The 10,891-nt window shown below is 39.6% G+C and overlaps 1 protein-coding gene across 1 annotated transcript in view; it reads left to right on the forward strand.

Annotated features, from left to right (window-relative positions):
• The first annotated feature begins 20 nt into the window (after positions 1–20).
• Positions 21–10,891, forward strand: part of SPTBN1 (spectrin, beta, non-erythrocytic 1) — a 216,446-nt gene continuing 205,575 nt past the window's right edge. Inside the window, exon 1 of the mRNA XM_011950583.1 lies at positions 21–91. The gene's annotated coding sequence lies outside the window, so the exon portion shown is untranslated. The remainder of the gene's footprint in view (positions 92–10,891) is intronic.

A 10,891-nucleotide genomic window follows, 5' to 3' on the forward strand; every position in this document is an offset into this window, starting at 1 on the left:
GCCGAGCCGCCGCTGCGCCCGCCCTTCAGCTCCTGCCACCCTCTCTTCAACAGGTTTGTCTCAGCGCGGGGACCCTCCGGGCCTGCCTTGGGTAGGTGGGCTGGAAGCCCCTCTCGTCATCACCCGGACACCACGCCCACGGCCCTCTTTTAGGGGGCGCCTTCTCTTTGTTTTTGTGATAGGAAAGGTGCCAACTGGTGCCATCAGATGGGGAGGGGGTGGGGATCAGAACGCAAACCTCTGTCCATTATTTTTCCGACCGAAAGCCAGGCCAGATAGTGAGGACGGGGTGCATCTGGGGGTGCTTCGGCGGAGGAGAAAATTGAATTCGGTGGGGTTTATTTGGGCGGGGATGTGCTTTTTTGGCAAGATGGATGGCTCACGGTGCCCTCGCCGTGATGCAGCACAATGCAGCAGCATCGCAGCTTCCTTGGTTCTCGCTGGCGGGGCTTTGGCACGGCCGCTCGGCGCCTGCGGCCCCCGCCCGGCCCCACCCAGGCCCGGGGCTGCCCTTGGCCGAGGCCTGAAGCTGCTGCTACCTTGCCCTGCAGCTTCTGCTGGATGTGGTGTCAGGAGGACCAGGTCACCTAGGTGTGAGCAGGGGAGAGTCTTCTCTTTTGGGATCATCCCTCCTGCACCTCTCGTTGGGCTGCGCTCGTTCGGAGGGGCGCCCTGCAGCACCAATGCAGGCAGAGGGGAACCGGCCTGCGGATGCGGATCAGAATCTGATCTGCGACCAGGGGACCTGAGCCATAGGGAGGGGCTGCAGGAAGGACGGGGCCCAGTGGTGTGCGGAGGCAATGGTGCAGTCAGTGTGGGGAGTCGCAGCGTTTTTCTGTGGATCATCCATAATCTGTAACCACAACCCATCTATGCATTAATTTCTTTCTACATGAAAAGTTGGTGTTTATTAATTGGGCCTTCGCAACTGTGACATTACAGTACCTCGTCTGTCTTTGGTTAATACCAAGGATGGATTTTTTTTTATAGGAAACCATTTTTTAAATGAAATGATTAATGTATTTTAGTTTTTATATCACTAAGACATCTATAAGTATGTTAAAATTCAGTAGGTTGTTTTAAAAGGAATGTATATGTTTTTTAATGGATAGTAAATGATTCCTTTAGCCTGTATTTGTTTTGTTTTCATCGTTTGCTTTTTCTAAGTCAAGTACAATTGCATTATTTGGATGCTTTATTAAGGATTATTAGGTGTATGAGTGTCATGATGGAGGGTAAGTTGGTATTCAGATTTCTGTTGATTCAGATAGCCGAGTTTAGTGTCCAGGCGTAAACTAATGGGATTATGACAGTAACAGGCTGCATTTGTGTTTGTTTATATGTATTTTTTGTATACATGTTTTTCACAGCTGTGACTGGGGAGAGGGTGGAGAAGGGCAGACCACCAAGGCCTCTTGACTGGTATCTAGTTAGGAGGAGATGGTTCCCAATGTTCTCATGTTTAGTCACGGCCAGGACACAGGGAATTTCCCTTCTAAATGCCATTTCTATAATTCATTTATTCCGTGTGGGATGGCAAATGGGATATATTTCAAATGTCACCCCAGGCTTTTCTAAAATGTGTAGGTGAAAAAGGAAATTTCAGTATGCTAGTTGGAAGGGAAGGTCAGTGTTTGCAAGCCAAGGGTGTGCCTGCTTGTGTTTTTAAAAATTTCTAGTGAATCCAAGTTAGTGGCTTTTGATTTCATGTGGCTCTGCAGAATAGAACTGCATGTACATTGTGTGGTGTATGTACATTATTTTGAGTTTCTCTAATAGAAACTCAAAATATGAAACTCCCGTTAAAATATGGGACTTTTTGTGCTGGTTGTATAAAATCGTGTTGCGTACAGATTTTTATGAATGTTGTTCCCATGGATCATCCAGACGTTTTGGATTTACTTTGTTGTAAGAAATATCCTGTGTTGATGTCACAGGAGGTTTAGCTGTTCTGACTTACACACCAGGTGCAGAATTCTGTTGGGTTAAGCTCTGTGTAACTCTGTCATTGCTGGAGTGACCAAAACCTTCATCTGAGAGGAGAAGTATTAGGCAGTGAAGGAATTGCTGTCACTAGGTCATCTCCCACAGTTGAGGTTTTCTGTGAAGAGCTTCTCTTGGGCAAGACTAGTAACAACTATCTGTGATGTTGTAGAGCAAATGAGAAGACCTCACTCTGCTTGTGACACATCCTGAGCAGAGGCTTGGCATTGGCAGAGTTTCCTGGAAGGGTTTGTAGAGTGGTTGCTTTGTCTTGATGTATGAATGTATGACTTTACATGTGGAAGTACTATTTTGAAGTGGAAGGATTTTACTACTACTCAACATAGACATGATTAGTGGAAATCATTCAGTGTGGATTTTGTCGAAATAATTTTAAGCTTTTAATAGCATATTCTTATAGAACATTTTAAAGCCTGTTTTTTTTTTTTTTTTACGTGCAATGGCGTGATGCTCCTTTAATTATGTTGCACCGTAACTAGTATCTTCATTTTAATTGGGCTTTATTTAATGTTCTGTGGCTCTCCCTATGGTAGCCCTAGTTTCTTTCACTACGTTTTTGGGACTACAAACCCCATAAGGAAGGGGCTAGCTAACTACCCCTGTTAGAAAAGTGAGCTTTGTAGGTCTGTGGAAGTAAGTAAAGCATCTCATGGATTTTTCTTGTAAGTTTTCAGTCTTTGCTTTTTCTCAGGGCATCTTTTATTTGCAAAAGACCTAGTTTAGTACTCTGATTTTTCTGGTAGCACTTGTTATTATATTTAAATTTTTATTGTGTAGAAATAACATCATCAATTTTTTTTCTACTCAGTGGTTAAAGGAAATTATACCAGTTAGATATACCTGTGTTTCTATTTATTAAACATCTCTGGAGAAGCCATTTTCGTAATGTCCTTTACTATCATAGTGAGATTCACGGACCTCCAACATTAGAATCGCCTGGGAGCTTGTTACAAATGCAGATTCTTAGGCCCCACTCTGAACTCAGCCAATCGGAATCAGCATTTTAACAAGACCTTTAAGTGAGTTGTATACACATTAAGTGAAGAAACTCTATTCCTTCAGCAAAGGACCTCAATATCAGAAGTTTCCTTCTTGCATTTTCCTTTCTTTTGCTAAAGTATCAGCACATTTTTTTCTTGATGGTGGTGACAAAAGTGAGGCACTCACTGTAAAATATTTGTTTAATACAAAATTATTTTATAAAGCTGTTCTTTAATTCTTGGTGGAAGAGTCCTATATACCATGGTTTATTTATATTAATCAGTGTTTTAGGTTCTTTTGTTAAACACCTCTAAAGTTGAAAAACAGTTTTTTTCCCCTCTGGAAGAAGAAGGCATTGGTTTTTGAGACATCAGAGCTGGAGCCCAGGAAGCTAACCCCTGAGCAAAGGGTCCCCTCTGCTCCCTCTGCTCTGCTCTGGCATCTTGGTGTCTGTCATCTGATACAGTCAATGTCCTGCCCTCTTGTCCAGTCTTTTCTTAGAGTTGTTTTTTGAATCAAGTAATTGGTAGGTACAAAATAATGTTCCTAAAATATATGTTAAAGAATCGTAAACCAGCTGGGCGCAGTGGCTTATGCCTGTAATCCCAGCACTTTGGGATGCCGGGGTGGGGGGTGGTGGGGCGGCAGATCAGTTGAGGTCAGGAGTTCAACACCAGCCTGGCCAACATAGTGAAACCCCATCTCTACTAAAAATACAAAAATTATCTGGGCATGGTGGCTCACACCTGTAAGCCCAGCACTTTGGGAGGCTGAGACCGGCAGATCAGTTGAGGTCAGGAGTTCAACACCAGCCTGGCCAACATAGTGAAACCCCATCTCTACTAAAAATACAAAAATTATCTGGGCACGGTGGCAGGCACCTGTAATTCCCAGCTACTCGGGAGGCTGAGGCAAGAGAATCACTTGAACTGGGGAGGCGGAGGTTGCAGTGAGCTAAGATCATGCCACTGCATTCCAACCTGGGTGACAGAGCGAGACTCTGTCTCGAAAAAATAAAAAGAATCATAAACCAATAGACACTCAGGCAGCCACCAGCTAGTTCAAGAAGAGCCTTATACATCCAGAACCCACCTCCATTATCCCATCTGAAACAACCCCATCCTGAATTTTATGCTTATCATTCCCTTCTCTATGGTTTGTCCTTTTTAAAAAATCTTGATTGTGTATGATTTTGAACTTTATATCAATGAAATTATACTTTATGTATTTTTCTGATTCACCTATTTAGATTAACATTCTATTCCCAAGGTTTATCCATTTCATAGCTGTATTTCATTCAGTTTCACCTGCTGTATAGTATTCTACCATGATTTATTTATTCATTCTACTCTAGATGGAGATATGGACTGATTCCAGTTGTTTTGCTATTGTACAAGGGTTGCTGTGAGTGGTTTTTGTATATGGCTCTTGGTACATATGTGGAGGCACACACTCCCACTTGCTGTCTCTAGGGAATGAAATTTTCTGGATCACAGGGCGTGTGCATCATCAGCCTTAACAGAGTGTGCCAAACTGTTTTTTATGAAGTGGTTATGTTGATTGTGTTCCCACTAGCCGTAAGTGTTACAGTTGTTCCGCAGCCTTGCCAGTGCTTCAAATACCAGGCTTGAAAATCTTGTCCAGTGAAATGTTATCTCATTGTGATTGTTATTTGCAATTTCTCTGGTTATTGAGGTTGAATGTCTGTTTACATTGTTAACCATTTGGGTTCTTCCTTTTGCGAAGTACCTGTTCAGTCTTTTACCCATTTATCGATTTGTAGTTCTATATGTAGGTTACCTACTAATCCTTTGTGGATCATATGTCTTGCGACAATTACTTCTCAGCTTGTATTTTTTTTTAAACTCGAATTTGTGATTTCTTTTGATGAGCAGTTATTTGTAATTTAGCAGAGTCATAATCAGTATTTTGTCCTTTAAAGTTTGTGAGGATAATTTTGTTATTGCAGAAAAGTTTTTCTTTGTTTGGAAAGAGCATTCGTTTTGGAATCAAACAGGTTCTGGGCCTAAATCCTAATGGTGTTGTATACTAGCCTTATGGCTACTGCTAGGTACTGGCCTTGAGCTAGTTACTCACTCAAGACCACAGTTTGCTCATTGGAAAAACTGAAATAATATTAGTTTATCTTATAGTTATGAAGCAGCAGTGTACAGTTCCAGGCACATAGTACTGTTTGGTTGATAAGAGTTCATTCCTTTCTCTTGGGACTGCCTAAGCACTATGACCCACTGATCCCTTTTGGTATACTTTGCAAAAACGACCTAAACATTTTTATGTCTGGAGAGCTATTAAATGGCTTATTCTAACTTTTATTTTTTAAAAGGCTGCATTACCAATGGCATTTATATATTGATTAATACAGCCTGAAGAGACCACTTACTAGAAACCCTTATCAGTTTAGATTCCGCTTCTTGAAAGTAATATATTTGTACACAGTTCTTTTGACCATTAAGCATTTATAGTATTAATGATCTCCCTTTGCTCCTACTCTGAGATTACTTTGTAATATTGTTTTTTATTTAATGAATAATTATTGGATACATTATCTTGCCAGGACTTGAAGTTGTTACGGTTTTTGGACTGGCTTAAAGTTGAGTAAGAATTAGTTCCTGAATCAAAGGACTGTATACTTTAGTATATAGAATATGTTTTATGTACCATACACGGAAGGTAAAATACCTTTTACAAGCTGGATGTGTGACTTTGGCAAACCTTTAACCCTCTGGTCTCAGATCTAATTTTACAAAATGAAAGACTTAGATGAAATCATAATAGGGGTTAAAACATGGCACATGGCGTCACTCGCTTCTGTTCCTGGCAGCCATCGAAAATCAGTAATGGTACTCTTTTTCCACTGAGCTGAGATAGAGTCTCAGTCATATTCTCGACATGGTGTTCTAGGCAATAATTACCAATCGATTAAATCTGGCATTCAGTTTTTAAGCTCCTGTACACTTCTAAATTCTGTGATTATAATATACTTGAGAAACTCATCACCTTGGCAGTGTTCAGAATACAATGAGACAGGAAGAAACTAGAAGCAAGGAGACGGGAGAGAGGTGACTGTGGGAGTCCGGAAGTAAAGGGAGCAAGTTACAGTGGTGGCCAAGGGAACAAGAAGGAGAGGAGAGATAGGAGAATGGTTGTGAAGGCCCAATCCTATGCCAAGCTATTTGTAGGGTGAATGGATGGGAGGATGGATGGGAGGTGGACCCAGTGGGTGAGGAGCTAAGCTAAGGTGATAAAGATTTCAAATTTGAATAATGACAATGAGCATGTTTGGTGATGATGACGGAAATAGACAAGTCAAGGGCATGAGTGGATATTTGGGAGGAATATCAGTTTTGCTTTAGTATCAGTGTTTGAGTTTGAAGTTCCAGCACAACCCTCAGTGGAGGTGGAGAGAGGTCATGGCTAGAGAGGCTGATGGGAAGCTTTGGATGGAGGGGCCCTGGGCCCCAAGCTTCAGGCTCTTTAGTTACACAACCCACCCACTTCGCCTACACACTAAGTGACCTTGGGCAAACTGCCTAGATTTCTTTGTGTCCCTTAACATCTTCATCTGTAAAATAGTCGTAATGAGAGTACCTACCACATAGGAGTATTAAAGCCAAATGAGGTAATTCAGCACTCATCACAATAAATTTTAATGATTATAAAATGTCGAATTTTTGCTTAGTTTGACTTAATTTTATGCTTTCTTTCAAATAAGAAGTTTGATTTGTTTAGAAAAGATACATTCTAGCAAATAATCGTTTAGGTAAATAATACTAAGTTCAGTCTATATTAAACATGTTCCTATACATCATGTCAAAATAATAGGAAAGGAAAATCTGATTAATATATATGTATTTTTTAAACAAACAAGAAAATGCTACAGCCCTAGTAGCTAAGGAAAGGATATGAGCAGATAGTTTATAAAAGAAGAAATCAAGGAGGCTGATAACTGTAAGTTCAAACTCACCAGTGTATGAAATACAGACCAAAATAATCAATTAATTTTTCCACTTAATGGATAGATAATATACTCTGGGCTGCTGTGAAATGGAAGCTCTGCATCACCTGTTGAGAGCATATTTTGATTAATACAAAGTTAGGGGAAACAGTTGGGTTATATATATGTAACAGAAGCCTTAAATACTTACACCTCTGGAAGTGAAATCTCACATGTTGCTTAGTAACCTAAAAAAGCAATTAAAAATAAGGACAAGTTTTTAAACAAGGATTTTCTTGGCAACATTAATAGTGAAAAGGGGAAATTTTTTTAATGGAGCATAATCAGATAAATTATGGCACAGCTGTAGGTTGGAATTCAATATAGTGCTTAAAATAATCGTTTGGAAGAATATTACCGAGATGGGATGATGCCGATAATACAGGGGTTACTGGAAATATTTGGATGCAAAACTGTATAGTGTAGTATAATCCTAGTTTTATTGTATTAAGTAAAAGACTGGAAAGAAATACATTAAAATGTTAATGGTTTGCTTTGGATGGTAGGTTGATGAGTGATTTCCTCTCTTGTATGAAAGGAAATTCCCATGACTTAATGTTTCTCTTTTTGAGTTTTGAAATATTTCACAGTAGAGAAGAATACAGTAAATAATATAATAGATGACCGTAAGGACCATCTTTGTTTGTTTTGTTGTGTTGTGTTTTGTTTTGTTTTGAGACAGAGTCTTACTCTGTTGTCCAGGCTGGAGTGCAGTGACACGAACACAGCTCCCTGCATCCTCGACCTCCCGTGTTCAAGCGATCCTCCCGCCTCAGCCTCCCAAGTAGTTGCAGGCATGTACCACCACACAGGGCTAATTTTTAAAATTTTGTTTTTTTTGTAGAGATGGGGTTTCACCGTGTTGCCCAGGCTGGTCTTGAACTCCTGAGCTCAAGTGATTTGCCTGCCTTGGCCTCCCAAAGTGTTGGAATTACAAATGTGAGCCACTGCGCCCAGCCTTAGGCACCATTTTTTAATAATTAAAAAAGCAATCAACACTTTAAAAATTCTAATTTTTAAAAAGGAAAGAAAACGTGAATCTGTCCAATTGTAGATCATTATTAAGAAATAGTTTTAAGGCTGAGGCGGGCGGATCACAAGGTCAGGAGATCGAGACCATCCTGGCTAACACGGTGAAACCCTGTCTCTACTAAAAATACAAAAAAATTAGCCGGGCGCGGTGGCAGGCGCCTGTGGTCCCAGCTACTCAGGAGGCTGAGGCAGGAGAATGGCATGGGCCTGGGAGGCGGAGCGTGCAGTGAGCTGAGATCCGGCCACTGCACTCCAGCCTGGGTGACAGAGTGAGACTCTGCCTCAAAAAGAAAAAAAAAAGAAATAGTTTTAAATCCAGTGATTGTTATATCTGTCCGTCTTTGCAGTTTTCTAAGAGCAATGATATAATGTGTAAGTTAGCATCTTAAGGGTATAGGTGTGAGATAAATTAGTATATTCAAATGTATTAATTCTCTACACTAACCTAGGCAGCTTAAAAAGCGCAGAGGACTGGAGTTCTTTGGTATTTCCGAACTCCGCACTTGAGTGCAGAGCAGTGGAATTCCATGACGTGCTTGTTCTCACTTGTGGAAACCTAAACACTGCTACTGGTGCTAGTTTGTAACCACTAGTACCATCATGTTTCATTGGAATTGGTCAGAAATGAAGATAAAATTCCAAGTGAACATTTTAAAATAAAAATCACTTCAGATTTAGATTTACTTTCAGTGAATGGTGTCTCAGCATCTGGGAATACTGTAGGCTGAGACTGAGAGGAACTAATTTTAATATTCTTCCTTTTTTGTATGAAAAGAAATTATTATACAACGTTATGTTTTTGTATATGTACATGTATGATGCATACATATCGTGTTTATCATATATCTCTCTCTCTCACACATGGGAGAGAGATGTGTATGTTTGATTGAGTAATCTACCACGAAGGGAGGCACAAGGCTATTTTAAAACATTTTAAATGGGGAATTTTATAGAGACAGTATTTTGAAAATGAATCCCAAGGATGAGTCAAGTTGTCCTTAGCCAGTGGAGGAAGTGTTTGGGAGGGAATAGTACTTTCTGTTTTGTGGTCCAAAGTCTCTAACTGTATTGGTACTTTGTAAAATGTAATTTACAAAAATTAATGAATTTCCATGAATTTTGTAATTTTTCTGCCATCAGCTTTAACTGAGTGGTTGTTTGAGTAAGCTTTCAAGATTAATTGTGCTTTGACATAGGAAAATAAGATGTTATCAAGATTGCTTTAAAACTGACCCTTGTTTATAGGAATCATACTTCCATTCTTAAGAAACTCTCAACTGTGAGGGTAAACATCTGAGTGATTTTTGGAACCATTTAAATATCTTTGCTCTAGAATCGAGAGTGCCCTGTTCTGATCTTTAATATACAAATTTGAAGCCACTAATTAGGCCGTAAAATATGTATTAGAACATAACTATAGATTTTTACCCAATAGATCAACTAGTATGAAATTTAGAATGATATATAAGTACAACAGAATTTATTCCTTTGAGGTATATATATTCAATGTGTAATTTGTGTAATTAAGTATGTTTATTTTTAGAAAGTTCATGAGTATTAACAGTGGTTATCTTGGGTAATGGAATTGCAGAATATTTAATCTCTGTATATTTCTCCTCTCCATATTTTCTAAGTTTTGGGAAATAATTAATAAAGTCTTGCTCTTTATCAAAAATATCCTAACACTTCAGACCAAACCTCATTTTAGCTGGATACGAACTAATCAAATGATTAATCAGCTAAATATACTTTCTGCTGTTCAATTTTTTTCTACCAAACTTACAAAAAAGCAGTATTAATAATGAAGATATAAAGAACACTGAAATTTTTAAAAGATCTTTTCATTCCTTGTTTAAATGTTCATTTTTGTTACAGCCTTGGCAGTTCATTACTTCTGCAGAGTGTGGGAAAAGCTGTAGGACCTGGGCTGCCAGAGCGCCTGACAGAAACATTGTCCAGGAGGAATTAGCCACTAATGGCCACTGCCTTTGGCTCTGGATGAAGTTTCATTTCCCAACAGTACTCTTGGGTGGCTGTTTCAGGGATACATTTTGTTCTAGTGTGTTTGCCTCAAGGCCAGATATAAACGTTGAAGGGCTGTACATTTTTCTGGAATGTTCTTCACCAGCTGTAAAGTCTTAGGCTGGGATAGGGATAGGGCATTTGTTTGGGGGGGGGGAGTGGGAGGTGGCTTTTTTCTCTTTATCTTATCTACTTGAACAGGAAGGAAAACCTAGATTCTTCCTTAAAACAATGCTTATTTATTTTTATCTGTGATGTTTAAACATTTTCCACAGCATTTTGAAAGCTGTAAGCATAAGCATAGGAGTGCCTTTTTTTTTTTTTGGAGACAAAGTCTTTTCTTGTCCCGCAAGCTGGAGTGCAGTGGCGCGATCTCGGCTCACTGCAACCTCCACCTCCTGGGTTCAAGCGATTCTCCTGCCTGAGCCTCCCGAGTAGCTGAGATTACAGGCGCCCACCACCGTACCCAGCTAATTTTTGTATTTTAGTAGAGATTGATTTCACCATGTTGGCCAGACTGGTCTCAACCTCCTGACCTCAGGTGATCCGCCCTCCTTAGCCTCCCAAAGTGCTGGGATTACAGATGTGAGCCACCACGCCCAGCCAGGTGTGCTTTTCATAGTAGTCTTAAAAATGATTATAGTAGTCTTAAAAATTAAAATAATTCTTTGTATTTTTATCACTTTAGAATCCCTGATTTTTTTTGACAATGTCTGCTAACATACACAGTATATGTCGTTTTTTTGAATAGCTGATGAAGAATATATACCATCATAAAGGCATAAGTTAGCATAAAATCATCATAACAAAAATAGAAAAGTATTTTTTTTTTTTTTT

Source organism: Colobus angolensis, unplaced genomic scaffold (genome assembly GCF_000951035.1).
Source record: "Colobus angolensis palliatus isolate OR3802 unplaced genomic scaffold, Cang.pa_1.0 Scaffold309, whole genome shotgun sequence".
NCBI lineage: Eukaryota > Metazoa > Chordata > Mammalia > Primates > Cercopithecidae > Colobus > Colobus angolensis.